Genomic DNA, 27,789 nt, shown 5'->3' on the forward strand with positions numbered 1-27,789 from the left:
CTGCCAGTAGGTATAGAGGTAAAAGCGAGTTTCACCCTCATTAATTCCACCCTCATTTGCATATGCGATCTGATTGGCCAAAGCTTACCTGGCCGTATCTTTTGAAGCGGAGGTCCGAGGTGCACATAAGTGGTATCGTTGGATTCAGAAAGCTGTCTTCTTTCAGGTAGCGTGGATGTCTGGAAGACAGGTATAGAGGTAAAAGCGAGTGTCACCCTCATTGGTTCCACCTTCATTAGCATATGCGATCTGATTGGCCAAAGCTTACCTGGCCGTATCTTTTGAAGCGGAGGTCCGAGGTGCACATAAGTGGTATCGTTGGATTCAGAAAGCTGTCTTCTTTCAGGTAGCGTGGATGTCTGGAAGACAGGATGTTGCTAGGGTAAATTTTAGGTGGGGTTATATCCTGAGTAGGCCTGTGAGACGGTTAGGTTTAGGGTCAGTTTTAGGTGGGGTTATATCCTGAGTAGGCCTGTGAGACGGTTAGGTTTAGGGTCAGTTTTAGGTGGGGATATATATCCTGAGTAGGCCTGTGAGACGGTTAGGTTTAGGGTCAGTTTTAGGTGGGGATATATCCTGAGTAGGCCTGTGAGACGGTTAGGTTTAGGGTCAGTTTTAGGTGGGGATATATCCTGAGTAGGCCAGTGAGACGGACGGGTTGTTTGATTGACCGCCGCAATCTGTTTGTTTGTCTAAAAGGAGCTTAAAACGTTCGGTTCTTAGTCACTGCCCAGACTGGCTTTGTTCTGTTGAGCAGTTAAATACTGTATGAAATTGGATGCTAATAAAAGACTATAAATGGAATCCATCTTGAAAATTCCACTCTAAGTGGCCAAAAGGTCAAAGGTCAAGACTGGCGGATGCAAAGAATCAAAAAGGTAGGAAAAAGGTAATACAAGTCTTTATAAAAACAACAGTTTTCCATCCAGTTTGTGTGCGTTTGTGAAAGAGAGAGAGAGAGAGAGAGAGAGCACGCATCATTGGAAGTTAGAATTGAAAGATGTCTTTGAATGAAGTCAGTCGCTCAGGAGCTCCCCCTGGAGTGTTATTTTCTGCTAAAATATTGGAATTCTTAGCAGTTTCTTACACATGGCTATTCACAGTTTTATCCAGGAGAGGGCGACGAGAAGCCAAGGGTAATAGAGGAGGTTTGGGTTAGGGGCTAGTCTGGGGTTAACTGCCAGTAGGTTTGGGTTAGGGGCTAGTCTGGGGTTAACTGCCAGTAGGTTTGGGTTAGGGGCTAGTCTGGGGTTAACTGCCAGTAGGTTTGGGTTAGGGGCTAGTCTGGGGCTAATTGCGAGTAGGTATAGAGGTAAAAGCGAGTTTCACCCTCATTAATTCCACCCTCATTTGCATATGCGATCTGATTGGCCAAAGCTTACCTGGCCGTATCTTTTGAAGCGGAGGTCCGAGGTGCACATAAGTGGTATCGTTGGATTCAGAAAGCTGTCTTCTTTCAGGTAGCGTGGATGTCTGGAAGACAGGTATAGAGGTAAAAGCGAGTGTCACCCTCATTGGTTCCACCTTCATTAGCATATGCGATCTGATTGGCCAAAGCTTACCTGGCCGTATCTTTTGAAGCGGAGGTCCGAGGTGCACATAAGTGGTATCGTTGGATTCAGAAAGCTGTCTTCTTTCAGGTAGCGTGGATGTCTGGAAGACAGGATGTTGCTAGGGTAAATTTTAGGTGGGGTTATATCCTGAGTAGGCCTGTGAGACGGTTAGGTTTAGGGTCAGTTTTAGGTGGGGTTATATCCTGAGTAGGCCTGTGAGACGGTTAGGTTTAGGGTCAGTTTTAGGTGGGGATATATATCCTGAGTAGGCCTGTGAGACGGTTAGGTTTAGGGTCAGTTTTAGGTGGGGATATATCCTGAGTAGGCCTGTGAGACGGTTAGGTTTAGGGTCAGTTTTAGGTGGGGATATATCCTGAGTAGGCCAGTGAGACGGACGGGTTGTTTGATTGACCGCCGCAATCTGTTTGTTTGTCTAAAAGGAGCTTAAAACGTTCGGTTCTTAGTCACTGCCCAGACTGGCTTTGTTCTGTTGAGCAGTTAAATACTGTATGAAATTGGATGCTAATAAAAGACTATAAATGGAATCCATCTTGAAAATTCCACTCTAAGTGGCCAAAAGGTCAAAGGTCAAGACTGGCGGATGCAAAGAATCAAAAAGGTAGGAAAAAGGTAATACAAGTCTTTATAAAAACAACAGTTTTCCATCCAGTTTGTGTGCGTTTGTGAAAGAGAGAGAGAGAGAGAGAGAGAGCACGCATCATTGGAAGTTAGAATTGAAAGATGTCTTTGAATGAAGTCAGTCGCTCAGGAGCTCCCCCTGGAGTGTTATTTTCTGCTAAAATATTGGAATTCTTAGCAGTTTCTTACACATGGCTATTCACAGTTTTATCCAGGAGAGGGCGACGAGAAGCCAAGGGTAATAGAGGAGGTTTGGGTTAGGGGCTAGTCTGGGGTTAACTGCCAGTAGGTTTGGGTTAGGGGCTAGTCTGGGGTTAACTGCCAGTAGGTATAGAGGTAAAAGCGAGTTTCACCCTCATTAATTCCACCCTCATTTGCATATGCGATCTGATTGGCCAAAGCTTACCTGGCCGTATCTTTTGAAGCGGAGGTCCGAGGTGCACATAAGTGGTATCGTTGGATTCAGAAAGCTGTCTTCTTTCAGGTAGCGTGGATGTCTGGAAGACAGGTATAGAGGTAAAAGCGAGTGTCACCCTCATTGGTTCCACCTTCATTAGCATATGCGATCTGATTGGCCAAAGCTTACCTGGCCGTATCTTTTGAAGCGGAGGTCCGAGGTGCACATAAGTGGTATCGTTGGATTCAGAAAGCTGTCTTCTTTCAGGTAGCGTGGATGTCTGGAAGACAGGATGTTGCTAGGGTAAATTTTAGGTGGGGTTATATCCTGAGTAGGCCTGTGAGACGGTTAGGTTTAGGGTCAGTTTTAGGTGGGGTTATATCCTGAGTAGGCCTGTGAGACGGTTAGGTTTAGGGTCAGTTTTAGGTGGGGATATATATCCTGAGTAGGCCTGTGAGACGGTTAGGTTTAGGGTCAGTTTTAGGTGGGGATATATCCTGAGTAGGCCTGTGAGACGGTTAGGTTTAGGGTCAGTTTTAGGTGGGGATATATCCTGAGTAGGCCAGTGAGACGGACGGGTTGTTTGATTGACCGCCGCAATCTGTTTGTTTGTCTAAAAGGAGCTTAAAACGTTCGGTTCTTAGTCACTGCCCAGACTGGCTTTGTTCTGTTGAGCAGTTAAATACTGTATGAAATTGGATGCTAATAAAAGACTATAAATGGAATCCATCTTGAAAATTCCACTCTAAGTGGCCAAAAGGTCAAAGGTCAAGACTGGCGGATGCAAAGAATCAAAAAGGTAGGAAAAAGGTAATACAAGTCTTTATAAAAACAACAGTTTTCCATCCAGTTTGTGTGCGTTTGTGAAAGAGAGAGAGAGAGAGAGAGAGAGCACGCATCATTGGAAGTTAGAATTGAAAGATGTCTTTGAATGAAGTCAGTCGCTCAGGAGCTCCCCCTGGAGTGTTATTTTCTGCTAAAATATTGGAATTCTTAGCAGTTTCTTACACATGGCTATTCACAGTTTTATCCAGGAGAGGGCGACGAGAAGCCAAGGGTAATAGAGGAGGTTTGGGTTAGGGGCTAGTCTGGGGTTAACTGCCAGTAGGTTTGGGTTAGGGGCTAGTCTGGGGTTAACTGCCAGTAGGTTTGGGTTAGGGGCTAGTCTGGGGTTAACTGCCAGTAGGTTTGGGTTAGGGGCTAGTCTGGGGCTAATTGCGAGTAGGTATAGAGGTAAAAGCGAGTTTCACCCTCATTAATTCCACCCTCATTTGCATATGCGATCTGATTGGCCAAAGCTTACCTGGCCGTATCTTTTGAAGCGGAGGTCCGAGGTGCACATAAGTGGTATCGTTGGATTCAGAAAGCTGTCTTCTTTCAGGTAGCGTGGATGTCTGGAAGACAGGTATAGAGGTAAAAGCGAGTGTCACCCTCATTGGTTCCACCTTCATTAGCATATGCGATCTGATTGGCCAAAGCTTACCTGGCCGTATCTTTTGAAGCGGAGGTCCGAGGTGCACATAAGTGGTATCGTTGGATTCAGAAAGCTGTCTTCTTTCAGGTAGCGTGGATGTCTGGAAGACAGGATGTTGCTAGGGTAAATTTTAGGTGGGGTTATATCCTGAGTAGGCCTGTGAGACGGTTAGGTTTAGGGTCAGTTTTAGGTGGGGTTATATCCTGAGTAGGCCTGTGAGACGGTTAGGTTTAGGGTCAGTTTTAGGTGGGGATATATATCCTGAGTAGGCCTGTGAGACGGTTAGGTTTAGGGTCAGTTTTAGGTGGGGATATATCCTGAGTAGGCCTGTGAGACGGTTAGGTTTAGGGTCAGTTTTAGGTGGGGATATATCCTGAGTAGGCCAGTGAGACGGACGGGTTGTTTGATTGACCGCCGCAATCTGTTTGTTTGTCTAAAAGGAGCTTAAAACGTTCGGTTCTTAGTCACTGCCCAGACTGGCTTTGTTCTGTTGAGCAGTTAAATACTGTATGAAATTGGATGCTAATAAAAGACTATAAATGGAATCCATCTTGAAAATTCCACTCTAAGTGGCCAAAAGGTCAAAGGTCAAGACTGGCGGATGCAAAGAATCAAAAAGGTAGGAAAAAGGTAATACAAGTCTTTATAAAAACAACAGTTTTCCATCCAGTTTGTGTGCGTTTGTGAAAGAGAGAGAGAGAGAGAGAGAGAGCACGCATCATTGGAAGTTAGAATTGAAAGATGTCTTTGAATGAAGTCAGTCGCTCAGGAGCTCCCCCTGGAGTGTTATTTTCTGCTAAAATATTGGAATTCTTAGCAGTTTCTTACACATGGCTATTCACAGTTTTATCCAGGAGAGGGCGACGAGAAGCCAAGGGTAATAGAGGAGGTTTGGGTTAGGGGCTAGTCTGGGGTTAACTGCCAGTAGGTTTGGGTTAGGGGCTAGTCTGGGGTTAACTGCCAGTAGGTATAGAGGTAAAAGCGAGTTTCACCCTCATTAATTCCACCCTCATTTGCATATGCGATCTGATTGGCCAAAGCTTACCTGGCCGTATCTTTTGAAGCGGAGGTCCGAGGTGCACATAAGTGGTATCGTTGGATTCAGAAAGCTGTCTTCTTTCAGGTAGCGTGGATGTCTGGAAGACAGGTATAGAGGTAAAAGCGAGTGTCACCCTCATTGGTTCCACCTTCATTAGCATATGCGATCTGATTGGCCAAAGCTTACCTGGCCGTATCTTTTGAAGCGGAGGTCCGAGGTGCACATAAGTGGTATCGTTGGATTCAGAAAGCTGTCTTCTTTCAGGTAGCGTGGATGTCTGGAAGACAGGATGTTGCTAGGGTAAATTTTAGGTGGGGTTATATCCTGAGTAGGCCTGTGAGACGGTTAGGTTTAGGGTCAGTTTTAGGTGGGGTTATATCCTGAGTAGGCCTGTGAGACGGTTAGGTTTAGGGTCAGTTTTAGGTGGGGATATATATCCTGAGTAGGCCTGTGAGACGGTTAGGTTTAGGGTCAGTTTTAGGTGGGGATATATCCTGAGTAGGCCTGTGAGACGGTTAGGTTTAGGGTCAGTTTTAGGTGGGGATATATCCTGAGTAGGCCAGTGAGACGGACGGGTTGTTTGATTGACCGCCGCAATCTGTTTGTTTGTCTAAAAGGAGCTTAAAACGTTCGGTTCTTAGTCACTGCCCAGACTGGCTTTGTTCTGTTGAGCAGTTAAATACTGTATGAAATTGGATGCTAATAAAAGACTATAAATGGAATCCATCTTGAAAATTCCACTCTAAGTGGCCAAAAGGTCAAAGGTCAAGACTGGCGGATGCAAAGAATCAAAAAGGTAGGAAAAAGGTAATACAAGTCTTTATAAAAACAACAGTTTTCCATCCAGTTTGTGTGCGTTTGTGAAAGAGAGAGAGAGAGAGAGAGAGAGCACGCATCATTGGAAGTTAGAATTGAAAGATGTCTTTGAATGAAGTCAGTCGCTCAGGAGCTCCCCTGGAGTGTTATTTTCTGCTAAAATATTGGAATTCTTAGCAGTTTCTTACACATGGCTATTCACAGTTTTATCCAGGAGAGGGCGACGAGAAGCCAAGGGTAATAGAGGAGGTTTGGGTTAGGGGCTAGTCTGGGGTTAACTGCCAGTAGGTTTGGGTTAGGGGCTAGTCTGGGGTTAACTGCCAGTAGGTTTGGGTTAGGGGCTAGTCTGGGGTTAACTGCCAGTAGGTTTGGGTTAGGGGCTAGTCTGGGGCTAATTGCGAGTAGGTATAGAGGTAAAAGCGAGTTTCACCCTCATTAATTCCACCCTCATTTGCATATGCGATCTGATTGGCCAAAGCTTACCTGGCCGTATCTTTTGAAGCGGAGGTCCGAGGTGCACATAAGTGGTATCGTTGGATTCAGAAAGCTGTCTTCTTTCAGGTAGCGTGGATGTCTGGAAGACAGGTATAGAGGTAAAAGCGAGTGTCACCCTCATTGGTTCCACCTTCATTAGCATATGCGATCTGATTGGCCAAAGCTTACCTGGCCGTATCTTTTGAAGCGGAGGTCCGAGGTGCACATAAGTGGTATCGTTGGATTCAGAAAGCTGTCTTCTTTCAGGTAGCGTGGATGTCTGGAAGACAGGATGTTGCTAGGGTAAATTTTAGGTGGGGTTATATCCTGAGTAGGCCTGTGAGACGGTTAGGTTTAGGGTCAGTTTTAGGTGGGGTTATATCCTGAGTAGGCCTGTGAGACGGTTAGGTTTAGGGTCAGTTTTAGGTGGGGATATATATCCTGAGTAGGCCTGTGAGACGGTTAGGTTTAGGGTCAGTTTTAGGTGGGGATATATCCTGAGTAGGCCTGTGAGACGGTTAGGTTTAGGGTCAGTTTTAGGTGGGGATATATCCTGAGTAGGCCAGTGAGACGGACGGGTTGTTTGATTGACCGCCGCAATCTGTTTGTTTGTCTAAAAGGAGCTTAAAACGTTCGGTTCTTAGTCACTGCCCAGACTGGCTTTGTTCTGTTGAGCAGTTAAATACTGTATGAAATTGGATGCTAATAAAAGACTATAAATGGAATCCATCTTGAAAATTCCACTCTAAGTGGCCAAAAGGTCAAAGGTCAAGACTGGCGGATGCAAAGAATCAAAAAGGTAGGAAAAAGGTAATACAAGTCTTTATAAAAACAACAGTTTTCCATCCAGTTTGTGTGCGTTTGTGAAAGAGAGAGAGAGAGAGAGAGAGAGCACGCATCATTGGAAGTTAGAATTGAAAGATGTCTTTGAATGAAGTCAGTCGCTCAGGAGCTCCCCCTGGAGTGTTATTTTCTGCTAAAATATTGGAATTCTTAGCAGTTTCTTACACATGGCTATTCACAGTTTTATCCAGGAGAGGGCGACGAGAAGCCAAGGGTAATAGAGGAGGTTTGGGTTAGGGGCTAGTCTGGGGTTAACTGCCAGTAGGTTTGGGTTAGGGGCTAGTCTGGGGTTAACTGCCAGTAGGTTTGGGTTAGGGGCTAGTCTGGGGTTAACTGCCAGTAGGTTTGGGTTAGGGGCTAGTCTGGGGCTAATTGCGAGTAGGTATAGAGGTAAAAGCGAGTTTCACCCTCATTAATTCCACCCTCATTTGCATATGCGATCTGATTGGCCAAAGCTTACCTGGCCGTATCTTTTGAAGCGGAGGTCCGAGGTGCACATAAGTGGTATCGTTGGATTCAGAAAGCTGTCTTCTTTCAGGTAGCGTGGATGTCTGGAAGACAGGTATAGAGGTAAAAGCGAGTGTCACCCTCATTGGTTCCACCTTCATTAGCATATGCGATCTGATTGGCCAAAGCTTACCTGGCCGTATCTTTTGAAGCGGAGGTCCGAGGTGCACATAAGTGGTATCGTTGGATTCAGAAAGCTGTCTTCTTTCAGGTAGCGTGGATGTCTGGAAGACAGGATGTTGCTAGGGTAAATTTTAGGTGGGGTTATATCCTGAGTAGGCCTGTGAGACGGTTAGGTTTAGGGTCAGTTTTAGGTGGGGTTATATCCTGAGTAGGCCTGTGAGACGGTTAGGTTTAGGGTCAGTTTTAGGTGGGGATATATATCCTGAGTAGGCCTGTGAGACGGTTAGGTTTAGGGTCAGTTTTAGGTGGGGATATATCCTGAGTAGGCCTGTGAGACGGTTAGGTTTAGGGTCAGTTTTAGGTGGGGATATATCCTGAGTAGGCCAGTGAGACGGACGGGTTGTTTGATTGACCGCCGCAATCTGTTTGTTTGTCTAAAAGGAGCTTAAAACGTTCGGTTCTTAGTCACTGCCCAGACTGGCTTTGTTCTGTTGAGCAGTTAAATACTGTATGAAATTGGATGCTAATAAAAGACTATAAATGGAATCCATCTTGAAAATTCCACTCTAAGTGGCCAAAAGGTCAAAGGTCAAGACTGGCGGATGCAAAGAATCAAAAAGGTAGGAAAAAGGTAATACAAGTCTTTATAAAAACAACAGTTTTCCATCCAGTTTGTGTGCGTTTGTGAAAGAGAGAGAGAGAGAGAGAGAGAGCACGCATCATTGGAAGTTAGAATTGAAAGATGTCTTTGAATGAAGTCAGTCGCTCAGGAGCTCCCCTGGAGTGTTATTTTCTGCTAAAATATTGGAATTCTTAGCAGTTTCTTACACATGGCTATTCACAGTTTTATCCAGGAGAGGGCGACGAGAAGCCAAGGGTAATAGAGGAGGTTTGGGTTAGGGGCTAGTCTGGGGTTAACTGCCAGTAGGTTTGGGTTAGGGGCTAGTCTGGGGTTAACTGCCAGTAGGTATAGAGGTAAAAGCGAGTTTCACCCTCATTAATTCCACCCTCATTTGCATATGCGATCTGATTGGCCAAAGCTTACCTGGCCGTATCTTTTGAAGCGGAGGTCCGAGGTGCACATAAGTGGTATCGTTGGATTCAGAAAGCTGTCTTCTTTCAGGTAGCGTGGATGTCTGGAAGACAGGTATAGAGGTAAAAGCGAGTGTCACCCTCATTGGTTCCACCTTCATTAGCATATGCGATCTGATTGGCCAAAGCTTACCTGGCCGTATCTTTTGAAGCGGAGGTCCGAGGTGCACATAAGTGGTATCGTTGGATTCAGAAAGCTGTCTTCTTTCAGGTAGCGTGGATGTCTGGAAGACAGGATGTTGCTAGGGTAAATTTTAGGTGGGGTTATATCCTGAGTAGGCCTGTGAGACGGTTAGGTTTAGGGTCAGTTTTAGGTGGGGTTATATCCTGAGTAGGCCTGTGAGACGGTTAGGTTTAGGGTCAGTTTTAGGTGGGGATATATATCCTGAGTAGGCCTGTGAGACGGTTAGGTTTAGGGTCAGTTTTAGGTGGGGATATATCCTGAGTAGGCCTGTGAGACGGTTAGGTTTAGGGTCAGTTTTAGGTGGGGATATATCCTGAGTAGGCCAGTGAGACGGACGGGTTGTTTGATTGACCGCCGCAATCTGTTTGTTTGTCTAAAAGGAGCTTAAAACGTTCGGTTCTTAGTCACTGCCCAGACTGGCTTTGTTCTGTTGAGCAGTTAAATACTGTATGAAATTGGATGCTAATAAAAGACTATAAATGGAATCCATCTTGAAAATTCCACTCTAAGTGGCCAAAAGGTCAAAGGTCAAGACTGGCGGATGCAAAGAATCAAAAAGGTAGGAAAAAGGTAATACAAGTCTTTATAAAAACAACAGTTTTCCATCCAGTTTGTGTGCGTTTGTGAAAGAGAGAGAGAGAGAGAGAGAGAGCACGCATCATTGGAAGTTAGAATTGAAAGATGTCTTTGAATGAAGTCAGTCGCTCAGGAGCTCCCCCTGGAGTGTTATTTTCTGCTAAAATATTGGAATTCTTAGCAGTTTCTTACACATGGCTATTCACAGTTTTATCCAGGAGAGGGCGACGAGAAGCCAAGGGTAATAGAGGAGGTTTGGGTTAGGGGCTAGTCTGGGGTTAACTGCCAGTAGGTTTGGGTTAGGGGCTAGTCTGGGGTTAACTGCCAGTAGGTATAGAGGTAAAAGCGAGTTTCACCCTCATTAATTCCACCCTCATTTGCATATGCGATCTGATTGGCCAAAGCTTACCTGGCCGTATCTTTTGAAGCGGAGGTCCGAGGTGCACATAAGTGGTATCGTTGGATTCAGAAAGCTGTCTTCTTTCAGGTAGCGTGGATGTCTGGAAGACAGGTATAGAGGTAAAAGCGAGTGTCACCCTCATTGGTTCCACCTTCATTAGCATATGCGATCTGATTGGCCAAAGCTTACCTGGCCGTATCTTTTGAAGCGGAGGTCCGAGGTGCACATAAGTGGTATCGTTGGATTCAGAAAGCTGTCTTCTTTCAGGTAGCGTGGATGTCTGGAAGACAGGATGTTGCTAGGGTAAATTTTAGGTGGGGTTATATCCTGAGTAGGCCTGTGAGACGGTTAGGTTTAGGGTCAGTTTTAGGTGGGGTTATATCCTGAGTAGGCCTGTGAGACGGTTAGGTTTAGGGTCAGTTTTAGGTGGGGATATATATCCTGAGTAGGCCTGTGAGACGGTTAGGTTTAGGGTCAGTTTTAGGTGGGGATATATCCTGAGTAGGCCTGTGAGACGGTTAGGTTTAGGGTCAGTTTTAGGTGGGGATATATCCTGAGTAGGCCAGTGAGACGGACGGGTTGTTTGATTGACCGCCGCAATCTGTTTGTTTGTCTAAAAGGAGCTTAAAACGTTCGGTTCTTAGTCACTGCCCAGACTGGCTTTGTTCTGTTGAGCAGTTAAATACTGTATGAAATTGGATGCTAATAAAAGACTATAAATGGAATCCATCTTGAAAATTCCACTCTAAGTGGCCAAAAGGTCAAAGGTCAAGACTGGCGGATGCAAAGAATCAAAAAGGTAGGAAAAAGGTAATACAAGTCTTTATAAAAACAACAGTTTTCCATCCAGTTTGTGTGCGTTTGTGAAAGAGAGAGAGAGAGAGAGAGAGAGCACGCATCATTGGAAGTTAGAATTGAAAGATGTCTTTGAATGAAGTCAGTCGCTCAGGAGCTCCCCCTGGAGTGTTATTTTCTGCTAAAATATTGGAATTCTTAGCAGTTTCTTACACATGGCTATTCACAGTTTTATCCAGGAGAGGGCGACGAGAAGCCAAGGGTAATAGAGGAGGTTTGGGTTAGGGGCTAGTCTGGGGTTAACTGCCAGTAGGTTTGGGTTAGGGGCTAGTCTGGGGTTAACTGCCAGTAGGTTTGGGTTAGGGGCTAGTCTGGGGTTAACTGCCAGTAGGTTTGGGTTAGGGGCTAGTCTGGGGCTAATTGCGAGTAGGTATAGAGGTAAAAGCGAGTTTCACCCTCATTAATTCCACCCTCATTTGCATATGCGATCTGATTGGCCAAAGCTTACCTGGCCGTATCTTTTGAAGCGGAGGTCCGAGGTGCACATAAGTGGTATCGTTGGATTCAGAAAGCTGTCTTCTTTCAGGTAGCGTGGATGTCTGGAAGACAGGTATAGAGGTAAAAGCGAGTGTCACCCTCATTGGTTCCACCTTCATTAGCATATGCGATCTGATTGGCCAAAGCTTACCTGGCCGTATCTTTTGAAGCGGAGGTCCGAGGTGCACATAAGTGGTATCGTTGGATTCAGAAAGCTGTCTTCTTTCAGGTAGCGTGGATGTCTGGAAGACAGGATGTTGCTAGGGTAAATTTTAGGTGGGGTTATATCCTGAGTAGGCCTGTGAGACGGTTAGGTTTAGGGTCAGTTTTAGGTGGGGATATATATCCTGAGTAGGCCTGTGAGACGGTTAGGTTTAGGGTCAGTTTTAGGTGGGGATATATCCTGAGTAGGCCTGTGAGACGGTTAGGTTTAGGGTCAGTTTTAGGTGGGGATATATCCTGAGTAGGCCAGTGAGACGGACGGGTTGTTTGATTGACCGCCGCAATCTGTTTGTTTGTCTAAAAGGAGCTTAAAACGTTCGGTTCTTAGTCACTGCCCAGACTGGCTTTGTTCTGTTGAGCAGTTAAATACTGTATGAAATTGGATGCTAATAAAAGACTATAAATGGAATCCATCTTGAAAATTCCACTCTAAGTGGCCAAAAGGTCAAAGGTCAAGACTGGCGGATGCAAAGAATCAAAAAGGTAGGAAAAAGGTAATACAAGTCTTTATAAAAACAACAGTTTTCCATCCAGTTTGTGTGCGTTTGTGAAAGAGAGAGAGAGAGAGAGAGAGAGCACGCATCATTGGAAGTTAGAATTGAAAGATGTCTTTGAATGAAGTCAGTCGCTCAGGAGCTCCCCTGGAGTGTTATTTTCTGCTAAAATATTGGAATTCTTAGCAGTTTCTTACACATGGCTATTCACAGTTTTATCCAGGAGAGGGCGACGAGAAGCCAAGGGTAATAGAGGAGGTTTGGGTTAGGGGCTAGTCTGGGGTTAACTGCCAGTAGGTTTGGGTTAGGGGCTAGTCTGGGGTTAACTGCCAGTAGGTATAGAGGTAAAAGCGAGTTTCACCCTCATTAATTCCACCCTCATTTGCATATGCGATCTGATTGGCCAAAGCTTACCTGGCCGTATCTTTTGAAGCGGAGGTCCGAGGTGCACATAAGTGGTATCGTTGGATTCAGAAAGCTGTCTTCTTTCAGGTAGCGTGGATGTCTGGAAGACAGGTATAGAGGTAAAAGCGAGTGTCACCCTCATTGGTTCCACCTTCATTAGCATATGCGATCTGATTGGCCAAAGCTTACCTGGCCGTATCTTTTGAAGCGGAGGTCCGAGGTGCACATAAGTGGTATCGTTGGATTCAGAAAGCTGTCTTCTTTCAGGTAGCGTGGATGTCTGGAAGACAGGATGTTGCTAGGGTAAATTTTAGGTGGGGTTATATCCTGAGTAGGCCTGTGAGACGGTTAGGTTTAGGGTCAGTTTTAGGTGGGGTTATATCCTGAGTAGGCCTGTGAGACGGTTAGGTTTAGGGTCAGTTTTAGGTGGGGATATATATCCTGAGTAGGCCTGTGAGACGGTTAGGTTTAGGGTCAGTTTTAGGTGGGGATATATCCTGAGTAGGCCTGTGAGACGGTTAGGTTTAGGGTCAGTTTTAGGTGGGGATATATCCTGAGTAGGCCAGTGAGACGGACGGGTTGTTTGATTGACCGCCGCAATCTGTTTGTTTGTCTAAAAGGAGCTTAAAACGTTCGGTTCTTAGTCACTGCCCAGACTGGCTTTGTTCTGTTGAGCAGTTAAATACTGTATGAAATTGGATGCTAATAAAAGACTATAAATGGAATCCATCTTGAAAATTCCACTCTAAGTGGCCAAAAGGTCAAAGGTCAAGACTGGCGGATGCAAAGAATCAAAAAGGTAGGAAAAAGGTAATACAAGTCTTTATAAAAACAACAGTTTTCCATCCAGTTTGTGTGCGTTTGTGAAAGAGAGAGAGAGAGAGAGAGAGAGCACGCATCATTGGAAGTTAGAATTGAAAGATGTCTTTGAATGAAGTCAGTCGCTCAGGAGCTCCCCCTGGAGTGTTATTTTCTGCTAAAATATTGGAATTCTTAGCAGTTTCTTACACATGGCTATTCACAGTTTTATCCAGGAGAGGGCGACGAGAAGCCAAGGGTAATAGAGGAGGTTTGGGTTAGGGGCTAGTCTGGGGTTAACTGCCAGTAGGTTTGGGTTAGGGGCTAGTCTGGGGTTAACTGCCAGTAGGTTTGGGTTAGGGGCTAGTCTGGGGTTAACTGCCAGTAGGTTTGGGTTAGGGGCTAGTCTGGGGCTAATTGCGAGTAGGTATAGAGGTAAAAGCGAGTTTCACCCTCATTAATTCCACCCTCATTTGCATATGCGATCTGATTGGCCAAAGCTTACCTGGCCGTATCTTTTGAAGCGGAGGTCCGAGGTGCACATAAGTGGTATCGTTGGATTCAGAAAGCTGTCTTCTTTCAGGTAGCGTGGATGTCTGGAAGACAGGTATAGAGGTAAAAGCGAGTGTCACCCTCATTGGTTCCACCTTCATTAGCATATGCGATCTGATTGGCCAAAGCTTACCTGGCCGTATCTTTTGAAGCGGAGGTCCGAGGTGCACATAAGTGGTATCGTTGGATTCAGAAAGCTGTCTTCTTTCAGGTAGCGTGGATGTCTGGAAGACAGGATGTTGCTAGGGTAAATTTTAGGTGGGGTTATATCCTGAGTAGGCCTGTGAGACGGTTAGGTTTAGGGTCAGTTTTAGGTGGGGTTATATCCTGAGTAGGCCTGTGAGACGGTTAGGTTTAGGGTCAGTTTTAGGTGGGGATATATATCCTGAGTAGGCCTGTGAGACGGTTAGGTTTAGGGTCAGTTTTAGGTGGGGTTATATCCTGAGTAGGCCTGTGAGACGGTTAGGTTTAGGGTCAGTTTTAGGTGGGGATATATATCCTGAGTAGGCCTGTGAGACGGTTAGGTTTAGGGTCAGTTTTAGGTGGGGATATATCCTGAGTAGGCCTGTGAGACGGTTAGGTTTAGGGTCAGTTTTAGGTGGGGATATATCCTGAGTAGGCCAGTGAGACGGACGGGTTGTTTGATTGACCGCCGCAATCTGTTTGTTTGTCTAAAAGGAGCTTAAAACGTTCGGTTCTTAGTCACTGCCCAGACTGGCTTTGTTCTGTTGAGCAGTTAAATACTGTATGAAATTGGATGCTAATAAAAGACTATAAATGGAATCCATCTTGAAAATTCCACTCTAAGTGGCCAAAAGGTCAAAGGTCAAGACTGGCGGATGCAAAGAATCAAAAAGGTAGGAAAAAGGTAATACAAGTCTTTATAAAAACAACAGTTTTCCATCCAGTTTGTGTGCGTTTGTGAAAGAGAGAGAGAGAGAGAGAGAGAGCACGCATCATTGGAAGTTAGAATTGAAAGATGTCTTTGAATGAAGTCAGTCGCTCAGGAGCTCCCCTGGAGTGTTATTTTCTGCTAAAATATTGGAATTCTTAGCAGTTTCTTACACATGGCTATTCACAGTTTTATCCAGGAGAGGGCGACGAGAAGCCAAGGGTAATAGAGGAGGTTTGGGTTAGGGGCTAGTCTGGGGTTAACTGCCAGTAGGTTTGGGTTAGGGGCTAGTCTGGGGTTAACTGCCAGTAGGTATAGAGGTAAAAGCGAGTTTCACCCTCATTAATTCCACCCTCATTTGCATATGCGATCTGATTGGCCAAAGCTTACCTGGCCGTATCTTTTGAAGCGGAGGTCCGAGGTGCACATAAGTGGTATCGTTGGATTCAGAAAGCTGTCTTCTTTCAGGTAGCGTGGATGTCTGGAAGACAGGTATAGAGGTAAAAGCGAGTGTCACCCTCATTGGTTCCACCTTCATTAGCATATGCGATCTGATTGGCCAAAGCTTACCTGGCCGTATCTTTTGAAGCGGAGGTCCGAGGTGCACATAAGTGGTATCGTTGGATTCAGAAAGCTGTCTTCTTTCAGGTAGCGTGGATGTCTGGAAGACAGGATGTTGCTAGGGTAAATTTTAGGTGGGGTTATATCCTGAGTAGGCCTGTGAGACGGTTAGGTTTAGGGTCAGTTTTAGGTGGGGTTATATCCTGAGTAGGCCTGTGAGACGGTTAGGTTTAGGGTCAGTTTTAGGTGGGGATATATATCCTGAGTAGGCCTGTGAGACGGTTAGGTTTAGGGTCAGTTTTAGGTGGGGATATATCCTGAGTAGGCCTGTGAGACGGTTAGGTTTAGGGTCAGTTTTAGGTGGGGATATATCCTGAGTAGGCCAGTGAGACGGACGGGTTGTTTGATTGACCGCCGCAATCTGTTTGTTTGTCTAAAAGGAGCTTAAAACGTTCGGTTCTTAGTCACTGCCCAGACTGGCTTTGTTCTGTTGAGCAGTTAAATACTGTATGAAATTGGATGCTAATAAAAGACTATAAATGGAATCCATCTTGAAAATTCCACTCTAAGTGGCCAAAAGGTCAAAGGTCAAGACTGGCGGATGCAAAGAATCAAAAAGGTAGGAAAAAGGTAATACAAGTCTTTATAAAAACAACAGTTTTCCATCCAGTTTGTGTGCGTTTGTGAAAGAGAGAGAGAGAGAGAGAGAGAGCACGCATCATTGGAAGTTAGAATTGAAAGATGTCTTTGAATGAAGTCAGTCGCTCAGGAGCTCCCCTGGAGTGTTATTTTCTGCTAAAATATTGGAATTCTTAGCAGTTTCTTACACATGGCTATTCACAGTTTTATCCAGGAGAGGGCGACGAGAAGCCAAGGGTAATAGAGGAGGTTTGGGTTAGGGGCTAGTCTGGGGTTAACTGCCAGTAGGTTTGGGTTAGGGGCTAGTCTGGGGTTAACTGCCAGTAGGTATAGAGGTAAAAGCGAGTTTCACCCTCATTAATTCCACCCTCATTTGCATATGCGATCTGATTGGCCAAAGCTTACCTGGCCGTATCTTTTGAAGCGGAGGTCCGAGGTGCACATAAGTGGTATCGTTGGATTCAGAAAGCTGTCTTCTTTCAGGTAGCGTGGATGTCTGGAAGACAGGTATAGAGGTAAAAGCGAGTGTCACCCTCATTGGTTCCACCTTCATTAGCATATGCGATCTGATTGGCCAAAGCTTACCTGGCCGTATCTTTTGAAGCGGAGGTCCGAGGTGCACATAAGTGGTATCGTTGGATTCAGAAAGCTGTCTTCTTTCAGGTAGCGTGGATGTCTGGAAGACAGGATGTTGCTAGGGTAAATTTTAGGTGGGGTTATATCCTGAGTAGGCCTGTGAGACGGTTAGGTTTAGGGTCAGTTTTAGGTGGGGATATATATCCTGAGTAGGCCTGTGAGACGGTTAGGTTTAGGGTCAGTTTTAGGTGGGGATATATCCTGAGTAGGCCTGTGAGACGGTTAGGTTTAGGGTCAGTTTTAGGTGGGGATATATCCTGAGTAGGCCAGTGAGACGGACGGGTTGTTTGATTGACCGCCGCAATCTGTTTGTTTGTCTAAAAGGAGCTTAAAACGTTCGGTTCTTAGTCACTGCCCAGACTGGCTTTGTTCTGTTGAGCAGTTAAATACTGTATGAAATTGGATGCTAATAAAAGACTATAAATGGAATCCATCTTGAAAATTCCACTCTAAGTGGCCAAAAGGTCAAAGGTCAAGACTGGCGGATGCAAAGAATCAAAAAGGTAGGAAAAAGGTAATACAAGTCTTTATAAAAACAACAGTTTTCCATCCAGTTTGTGTGCGTTTGTGAAAGAGAGAGAGAGAGAGAGAGAGAGCACGCATCATTGGAAGTTAGAATTGAAAGATGTCTTTGAATGAAGTCAGTCGCTCAGGAGCTCCCCTGGAGTGTTATTTTCTGCTAAAATATTGGAATTCTTAGCAGTTTCTTACACATGGCTATTCACAGTTTTATCCAGGAGAGGGCGACGAGAAGCCAAGGGTAATAGAGGAGGTTTGGGTTAGGGGCTAGTCTGGGGTTAACTGCCAGTAGGTTTGGGTTAGGGGCTAGTCTGGGGTTAACTGCCAGTAGGTTTGGGTTAGGGGCTAGTCTGGGGTTAACTGCCAGTAGGTTTGGGTTAGGGGCTAGTCTGGGGCTAATTGCGAGTAGGTATAGAGGTAAAAGCGAGTTTCACCCTCATTAATTCCACCCTCATTTGCATATGCGATCTGATTGGCCAAAGCTTACCTGGCCGTATCTTTTGAAGCGGAGGTCCGAGGTGCACATAAGTGGTATCGTTGGATTCAGAAAGCTGTCTTCTTTCAGGTAGCGTGGATGTCTGGAAGACAGGTATAGAGGTAAAAGCGAGTGTCACCCTCATTGGTTCCACCTTCATTAGCATATGCGATCTGATTGGCCAAAGCTTACCTGGCCGTATCTTTTGAAGCGGAGGTCCGAGGTGCACATAAGTGGTATCGTTGGATTCAGAAAGCTGTCTTCTTTCAGGTAGCGTGGATGTCTGGAAGACAGGATGTTGCTAGGGTAAATTTTAGGTGGGGTTATATCCTGAGTAGGCCTGTGAGACGGTTAGGTTTAGGGTCAGTTTTAGGTGGGGTTATATCCTGAGTAGGCCTGTGAGACGGTTAGGTTTAGGGTCAGTTTTAGGTGGGGATATATATCCTGAGTAGGCCTGTGAGACGGTTAGGTTTAGGGTCAGTTTTAGGTGGGGATATATCCTGAGTAGGCCTGTGAGACGGTTAGGTTTAGGGTCAGTTTTAGGTGGGGATATATCCTGAGTAGGCCAGTGAGACGGACGGGTTGTTTGATTGACCGCCGCAATCTGTTTGTTTGTCTAAAAGGAGCTTAAAACGTTCGGTTCTTAGTCACTGCCCAGACTGGCTTTGTTCTGTTGAGCAGTTAAATACTGTATGAAATTGGATGCTAATAAAAGACTATAAATGGAATCCATCTTGAAAATTCCACTCTAAGTGGCCAAAAGGTCAAAGGTCAAGACTGGCGGATGCAAAGAATCAAAAAGGTAGGAAAAAGGTAATACAAGTCTTTATAAAAACAACAGTTTTCCATCCAGTTTGTGTGCGTTTGTGAAAGAGAGAGAGAGAGAGAGAGAGAGAGCACGCATCATTGGAAGTTAGAATTGAAAGATGTCTTTGAATGAAGTCAGTCGCTCAGGAGCTCCCCCTGGAGTGTTATTTTCTGCTAAAATATTGGAATTCTTAGCAGTTTCTTACACATGGCTATTCACAGTTTTATCCAGGAGAGGGCGACGAGAAGCCAAGGGTAATAGAGGAGGTTTGGGTTAGGGGCTAGTCTGGGGTTAACTGCCAGTAGGTTTGGGTTAGGGGCTAGTCTGGGGTTAACTGCCAGTAGGTATAGAGGTAAAAGCGAGTTTCACCCTCATTAATTCCACCCTCATTTGCATATGCGATCTGATTGGCCAAAGCTTACCTGGCCGTATCTTTTGAAGCGGAGGTCCGAGGTGCACATAAGTGGTATCGTTGGATTCAGAAAGCTGTCTTCTTTCAGGTAGCGTGGATGTCTGGAAGACAGGTATCGAGGTAAAAGCGAGTGTCACCCTCATTGGTTCCACCTTCATTAGCATATGCGATCTGATTGGCCAAAGCTTACCTGGCCGTATCTTTTGAAGCGGAGGTCCGAGGTGCACATAAGTGGTATCGTTGGATTCAGAAAGCTGTCTTCTTTCAGGTAGCGTGGATGTCTGGAAGACAGGATGTTGCTAGGGTAAATTTTAGGTGGGGTTATATCCTGAGTAGGCCTGTGAGACGGTTAGGTTTAGGGTCAGTTTTAGGTGGGGATATATATCCTGAGTAGGCCTGTGAGACGGTTAGGTTTAGGGTCAGTTTTAGGTGGGGATATATCCTGAGTAGGCCTGTGAGACGGTTAGGTTTAGGGTCAGTTTTAGGTGGGGATATATCCTGAGTAGGCCAGTGAGACGGACGGGTTGTTTGATTGACCGCCGCAATCTGTTTGTTTGTCTAAAAGGAGCTTAAAACGTTCGGTTCTTAGTCACTGCCCAGACTGGCTTTGTTCTGTTGAGCAGTTAAATACTGTATGAAATTGGATGCTAATAAAAGACTATAAATGGAATCCATCTTGAAAATTCCACTCTAAGTGGCCAAAAGGTCAAAGGTCAAGACTGGCGGATGCAAAGAATCAAAAAGGTAGGAAAAAGGTAATACAAGTCTTTATAAAAACAACAGTTTTCCATCCAGTTTGTGTGCGTTTGTGAAAGAGAGAGAGAGAGAGAGAGAGAGCACGCATCATTGGAAGTTAGAATTGAAAGATGTCTTTGAATGAAGTCAGTCGCTCAGGAGCTCCCCTGGAGTGTTATTTTCTGCTAAAATATTGGAATTCTTAGCAGTTTCTTACACATGGCTATTCACAGTTTTATCCAGGAGAGGGCGACGAGAAGCCAAGGGTAATAGAGGAGGTTTGGGTTAGGGGCTAGTCTGGGGTTAACTGCCAGTAGGTTTGGGTTAGGGGCTAGTCTGGGGTTAACTGCCAGTAGGTATAGAGGTAAAAGCGAGTTTCACCCTCATTAATTCCACCCTCATTTGCATATGCGATCTGATTGGCCAAAGCTTACCTGGCCGTATCTTTTGAAGCGGAGGTCCGAGGTGCACATAAGTGGTATCGTTGGATTCAGAAAGCTGTCTTCTTTCAGGTAGCGTGGATGTCTGGAAGACAGGTATAGAGGTAAAAGCGAGTGTCACCCTCATTGGTTCCACCTTCATTAGCATATGCGATCTGATTGGCCAAAGCTTACCTGGCCGTATCTTTTGAAGCGGAGGTCCGAGGTGCACATAAGTGGTATCGTTGGATTCAGAAAGCTGTCTTCTTTCAGGTAGCGTGGATGTCTGGAAGACAGGATGTTGCTAGGGTAAATTTTAGGTGGGGTTATATCCTGAGTAGGCCTGTGAGACGGTTAGGTTTAGGGTCAGTTTTAGGTGGGGTTATATCCTGAGTAGGCCTGTGAGACGGTTAGGTTTAGGGTCAGTTTTAGGTGGGGATATATATCCTGAGTAGGCCTGTGAGACGGTTAGGTTTAGGGTCAGTTTTAGGTGGGGATATATCCTGAGTAGGCCTGTGAGACGGTTAGGTTTAGGGTCAGTTTTAGGTGGGGATATATCCTGAGTAGGCCAGTGAGACGGACGGGTTGTTTGATTGACCGCCGCAATCTGTTTGTTTGTCTAAAAGGAGCTTAAAACGTTCGGTTCTTAGTCACTGCCCAGACTGGCTTTGTTCTGTTGAGCAGTTAAATACTGTATGAAATTGGATGCTAATAAAAGACTATAAATGGAATCCATCTTGAAAATTCCACTCTAAGTGGCCAAAAGGTCAAAGGTCAAGACTGGCGGATGCAAAGAATCAAAAAGGTAGGAAAAAGGTAATACAAGTCTTTATAAAAACAACAGTTTTCCATCCAGTTTGTGTGCGTTTGTGAAAGAGAGAGAGAGAGAGAGAGAGAGCACGCATCATTGGAAGTTAGAATTGAAAGATGTCTTTGAATGAAGTCAGTCGCTCAGGAGCTCCCCCTGGAGTGTTATTTTCTGCTAAAATATTGGAATTCTTAGCAGTTTCTTACACATGGCTATTCACAGTTTTATCCAGGAGAGGGCGACGAGAAGCCAAGGGTAATAGAGGAGGTTTGGGTTAGGGGCTAGTCTGGGGTTAACTGCCAGTAGGTTTGGGTTAGGGGCTAGTCTGGGGCTAATTGCGAGTAGGTATAGAGGTAAAAGCGAGTTTCACCCTCATTAATTCCACCCTCATTTGCATATGCGATCTGATTGGCCAAAGCTTACCTGGCCGTATCTTTTGAAGCGGAGGTCCGAGGTGCACATAAGTGGTATCGTTGGATTCAGAAAGCTGTCTTCTTTCAGGTAGCGTGGATGTCTGGAAGACAGGTATAGAGGTAAAAGCGAGTGTCACCCTCATTGGTTCCACCTTCATTAGCATATGCGATCTGATTGGCCAAAGCTTACCTGGCCGTATCTTTTGAAGCGGAGGTCCGAGGTGCACATAAGTGGTATCGTTGGATTCAGAAAGCTGTCTTCTTTCAGGTAGCGTGGATGTCTGGAAGACAGGATGTTGCTAGGGTAAATTTTAGGTGGGGTTATATCCTGAGTAGGCCTGTGAGACGGTTAGGTTTAGGGTCAGTTTTAGGTGGGGTTATATCCTGAGTAGGCCTGTGAGACGGTTAGGTTTAGGGTCAGTTTTAGGTGGGGATATATATCCTGAGTAGGCCTGTGAGACGGTTAGGTTTAGGGTCAGTTTTAGGTGGGGATATATCCTGAGTAGGCCTGTGAGACGGTTAGGTTTAGGGTCAGTTTTAGGTGGGGATATATCCTGAGTAGGCCAGTGAGACGGACGGGTTGTTTGATTGACCGCCGCAATCTGTTTGTTTGTCTAAAAGGAGCTTAAAACGTTCGGTTCTTAGTCACTGCCCAGACTGGCTTTGTTCTGTTGAGCAGTTAAATACTGTATGAAATTGGATGCTAATAAAAGACTATAAATGGAATCCATCTTGAAAATTCCACTCTAAGTGGCCAAAAGGTCAAAGGTCAAGACTGGCGGATGCAAAGAATCAAAAAGGTAGGAAAAAGGTAATACAAGTCTTTATAAAAACAACAGTTTTCCATCCAGTTTGTGTGCGTTTGTGAAAGAGAGAGAGAGAGAGAGAGAGAGCACGCATCATTGGAAGTTAGAATTGAAAGATGTCTTTGAATGAAGTCAGTCGCTCAGGAGCTCCCCCTGGAGTGTTATTTTCTGCTAAAATATTGGAATTCTTAGCAGTTTCTTACACATGGCTATTCACAGTTTTATCCAGGAGAGGGCGACGAGAAGCCAAGGGTAATAGAGGAGGTTTGGGTTAGGGGCTAGTCTGGGGTTAACTGCCAGTAGGTTTGGGTTAGGGGCTAGTCTGGGGTTAACTGCCAGTAGGTTTGGGTTAGGGGCTAGTCTGGGGTTAACTGCCAGTAGGTTTGGGTTAGGGGCTAGTCTGGGGCTAATTGCGAGTAGGTATAGAGGTAAAAGCGAGTTTCACCCTCATTAATTCCACCCTCATTTGCATATGCGATCTGATTGGCCAAAGCTTACCTGGCCGTATCTTTTGAAGCGGAGGTCCGAGGTGCACATAAGTGGTATCGTTGGATTCAGAAAGCTGTCTTCTTTCAGGTAGCGTGGATGTCTGGAAGACAGGTATCGAGGTAAAAGCGAGTGTCACCCTCATTGGTTCCACCTTCATTAGCATATGCGATCTGATTGGCCAAAGCTTACCTGGCCGTATCTTTTGAAGCGGAGGTCCGAGGTGCACATAAGTGGTATCGTTGGATTCAGAAAGCTGTCTTCTTTCAGGTAGCGTGGATGTCTGGAAGACAGGATGTTGCTAGGGTAAATTTTAGGTGGGGTTATATCCTGAGTAGGCCTGTGAGACGGTTAGGTTTAGGGTCAGTTTTAGGTGGGGATATATATCCTGAGTAGGCCTGTGAGACGGTTAGGTTTAGGGTCAGTTTTAGGTGGGGATATATCCTGAGTAGGCCTGTGAGACGGTTAGGTTTAGGGTCAGTTTTAGGTGGGGATATATCCTGAGTAGGCCAGTGAGACGGACGGGTTGTTTGATTGACCGCCGCAATCTGTTTGTTTGTCTAAAAGGAGCTTAAAACGTTCGGTTCTTAGTCACTGCCCAGACTGGCTTTGTTCTGTTGAGCAGTTAAATACTGTATGAAATTGGATGCTAATAAAAGACTATAAATGGAATCCATCTTGAAAATTCCACTCTAAGTGGCCAAAAGGTCAAAGGTCAAGACTGGCGGATGCAAAGAATCAAAAAGGTAGGAAAAAGGTAATACAAGTCTTTATAAAAACAACAGTTTTCCATCCAGTTTGTGTGCGTTTGTGAAAGAGAGAGAGAGAGAGAGAGAGAGCACGCATCATTGGAAGTTAGAATTGAAAGATGTCTTTGAATGAAGTCAGTCGCTCAGGAGCTCCCCTGGAGTGTTATTTTCTGCTAAAATATTGGAATTCTTAGCAGTTTCTTACACATGGCTATTCACAGTTTTATCCAGGAGAGGGCGACGAGAAGCCAAGGGTAATAGAGGAGGTTTGGGTTAGGGGCTAGTCTGGGGTTAACTGCCAGTAGGTTTGGGTTAGGGGCTAGTCTGGGGTTAACTGCCAGTAGGTATAGAGGTAAAAGCGAGTTTCACCCTCATTAATTCCACCCTCATTTGCATATGCGATCTGATTGGCCAAAGCTTACCTGGCCGTATCTTTTGAAGCGGAGGTCCGAGGTGCACATAAGTGGTATCGTTGGATTCAGAAAGCTGTCTTCTTTCAGGTAGCGTGGATGTCTGGAAGACAGGTATAGAGGTAAAAGCGAGTGTCACCCTCATTGGTTCCACCTTCATTAGCATATGCGATCTGATTGGCCAAAGCTTACCTGGCCGTATCTTTTGAAGCGGAGGTCCGAGGTGCACATAAGTGGTATCGTTGGATTCAGAAAGCTGTCTTCTTTCAGGTAGCGTGGATGTCTGGAAGACAGGATGTTGCTAGGGTAAATTTTAGGTGGGGTTATATCCTGAGTAGGCCTGTGAGACGGTTAGGTTTAGGGTCAGTTTTAGGTGGGGATATATATCCTGAGTAGGCCTGTGAGACGGTTAGGTTTAGGGTCAGTTTTAGGTGGGGATATATCCTGAGTAGGCCTGTGAGACGGTTAGGTTTAGGGTCAGTTTTAGGTGGGGATATATCCTGAGTAGGCCAGTGAGACGGACGGGTTGTTTGATTGACCGCCGCAATCTGTTTGTTTGTCTAAAAGGAGCTTAAAACGTTCGGTTCTTAGTCACTGCCCAGACTGGCTTTGTTCTGTTGAGCAGTTAAATACTGTATGAAATTGGATGCTAATAAAAGACTATAAATGGAATCCATCTTGAAAATTCCACTCTAAGTGGCCAAAAGGTCAAAGGTCAAGACTGGCGGATGCAAAGAATCAAAAAGGTAGGAAAAAGGTAATACAAGTCTTTATAAAAACAACAGTTTTCCATCCAGTTTGTGTGCGTTTGTGAAAGAGAGAGAGAGAGAGAGAGAGAGCACGCATCATTGGAAGTTAGAATTGAAAGATGTCTTTGAATGAAGTCAGTCGCTCAGGAGCTCCCTGGAGTGTTATTTTCTGCTAAAATATTGGAATTCTTAGCAGTTTCTTACACATGGCTATTCACAGTTTTATCCAGGAGAGGGCGACGAGAAGCCAAGGGTAATAGAGGAGGTTTGGGTTAGGGGCTAGTCTGGGGTTAACTGCCAGTAGGTTTGGGTTAGGGGCTAGTCTGGGGTTAACTGCCAGTAGGTTTGGGTTAGGGGCTAGTCTGGGGTTAACTGCCAGTAGGTTTGGGTTAGGGGCTAGTCTGGGGCTAATTGCGAGTAGGTATAGAGGTAAAAGCGAGTTTCACCCTCATTAATTCCACCCTCATTTGCATATGCGATCTGATTGGCCAAAGCTTACCTGGCCGTATCTTTTGAAGCGGAGGTCCGAGGTGCACATAAGTGGTATCGTTGGATTCAGAAAGCTGTCTTCTTTCAGGTAGCGTGGATGTCTGGAAGACAGGTATAGAGGTAAAAGCGAGTGTCACCCTCATTGGTTCCACCTTCATTAGCATATGCGATCTGATTGGCCAAAGCTTACCTGGCCGTATCTTTTGAAGCGGAGGTCCGAGGTGCACATAAGTGGTATCGTTGGATTCAGAAAGCTGTCTTCTTTCAGGTAGCGTGGATGTCTGGAAGACAGGATGTTGCTAGGGTAAATTTTAGGTGGGGTTATATCCTGAGTAGGCCTGTGAGACGGTTAGGTTTAGGGTCAGTTTTAGGTGGGGTTATATCCTGAGTAGGCCTGTGAGACGGTTAGGTTTAGGGTCAGTTTTAGGTGGGGATATATATCCTGAGTAGGCCTGTGAGACGGTTAGGTTTAGGGTCAGTTTTAGGTGGGGATATATCCTGAGTAGGCCTGTGAGACGGTTAGGTTTAGGGTCAGTTTTAGGTGGGGATATATCCTGAGTAGGCCAGTGAGACGGACGGGTTGTTTGATTGACCGCCGCAATCTGTTTGTTTGTCTAAAAGGAGCTTAAAACGTTCGGTTCTTAGTCACTGCCCAGACTGGCTTTGTTCTGTTGAGCAGTTAAATACTGTATGAAATTGGATGCTAATAAAAGACTATAAATGGAATCCATCTTGAAAATTCCACTCTAAGTGGCCAAAAGGTCAAAGGTCAAGACTGGCGGATGCAAAGAATCAAAAAGGTAGGAAAAAGGTAATACAAGTCTTTATAAAAACAACAGTTTTCCATCCAGTTTGTGTGCGTTTGTGAAAGAGAGAGAGAGAGAGAGAGAGAGCACGCATCATTGGAAGTTAGAATTGAAAGATGTCTTTGAATGAAGTCAGTCGCTCAGGAGCTCCCCTGGAGTGTTATTTTCTGCTAAAATATTGGAATTCTTAGCAGTTTCTTACACATGGCTATTCACAGTTTTATCCAGGAGAGGGCGACGAGAAGCCAAGGGTAATAGAGGAGGTTTGGGTTAGGGGCTAGTCTGGGGTTAACTGCCAGTAGGTTTGGGTTAGGGGCTAGTCTGGGGTTAACTGCCAGTAGGTATAGAGGTAAAAGCGAGTTTCACCCTCATTAATTCCACCCTCATTTGCATATGCGATCTGATTGGCCAAAGCTTACCTGGCCGTATCTTTTGAAGCGGAGGTCCGAGGTGCACATAAGTGGTATCGTTGGATTCAGAAAGCTGTCTTCTTTCAGGTAGCGTGGATGTCTGGAAGACAGGTATAGAGGTAAAAGCGAGTGTCACCCTCATTGGTTCCACCTTCATTAGCATATGCGATCTGATTGGCCAAAGCTTACCTGGCCGTATCTTTTGAAGCGGAGGTCCGAGGTGCACATAAGTGGTATCGTTGGATTCAGAAAGCTGTCTTCTTTCAGGTAGCGTGGATGTCTGGAAGACAGGATGTTGCTAGGGTAAATTTTAGGTGGGGTTATATCCTGAGTAGGCCTGTGAGACGGTTAGGTTTAGGGTCAGTTTTAGGTGGGGTTATATCCTGAGTAGGCCTGTGAGACGGTTAGGTTTAGGGTCAGTTTTAGGTGGGGATATATATCCTGAGTAGGCCTGTGAGACGGTTAGGTTTAGGGTCAGTTTTAGGTGGGGATATATCCTGAGTAGGCCTGTGAGACGGTTAGGTTTAGGGTCAGTTTTAGGTGGGGATATATCCTGAGTAGGCCAGTGAGACGGACGGGTTGTTTGATTGACCGCCGCAATCTGTTTGTTTGTCTAAAAGGAGCTTAAAACGTTCGGTTCTTAGTCACTGCCCAGACTGGCTTTGTTCTGTTGAGCAGTTAAATACTGTATGAAATTGGATGCTAATAAAAGACTATAAATGGAATCCATCTTGAAAATTCCACTCTAAGTGGCCAAAAGGTCAAAGGTCAAGACTGGCGGATGCAAAGAATCAAAAAGGTAGGAAAAAGGTAATACAAGTCTTTATAAAAACAACAGTTTTCCATCCAGTTTGTGTGCGTTTGTGAAAGAGAGAGAGAGAGAGAGAGAGAGCACGCATCATTGGAAGTTAGAATTGAAAGATGTCTTTGAATGAAGTCAGTCGCTCAGGAGCTCCCCTGGAGTGTTATTTTCTGCTAAAATATTGGAATTCTTAGCAGTTTCTTACACATGGCTATTCACAGTTTTATCCAGGAGAGGGCGACGAGAAGCCAAGGGTAATAGAGGAGGTTTGGGTTAGGGGCTAGTCTGGGGTTAACTGCCAGTAGGTTTGGGTTAGGGGCTAGTCTGGGGTTAACTGCCAGTAGGTATAGAGGTAAAAGCGAGTTTCACCCTCATTAATTCCACCCTCATTTGCATATGCGATCTGATTGGCCAAAGCTTACCTGGCCGTATCTTTTGAAGCGGAGGTCCGAGGTGCACATAAGTGGTATCGTTGGATTCAGAAAGCTGTCTTCTTTCAGGTAGCGTGGATGTCTGGAAGACAGGTATAGAGGTAAAAGCGAGTGTCACCCTCATTGGTTCCACCTTCATTAGCATATGCGATCTGATTGGCCAAAGCTTACCTGGCCGTATCTTTTGAAGCGGAGGTCCGAGGTGCACATAAGTGGTATCGTTGGATTCAGAAAGCTGTCTTCTTTCAGGTAGCGTGGATGTCTGGAAGACAGGATGTTGCTAGGGTAAATTTTAGGTGGGGTTATATCCTGAGTAGGCCTGTGAGACGGTTAGGTTTAGGGTCAGTTTTAGGTGGGGTTATATCCTGAGTAGGCCTGTGAGACGGTTAGGTTTAGGGTCAGTTTTAGGTGGGG

Source organism: Chanodichthys erythropterus, chromosome 20 (genome assembly GCF_024489055.1).
Source record: "Chanodichthys erythropterus isolate Z2021 chromosome 20, ASM2448905v1, whole genome shotgun sequence".
Lineage (NCBI taxonomy): Eukaryota > Metazoa > Chordata > Actinopteri > Cypriniformes > Xenocyprididae > Chanodichthys > Chanodichthys erythropterus.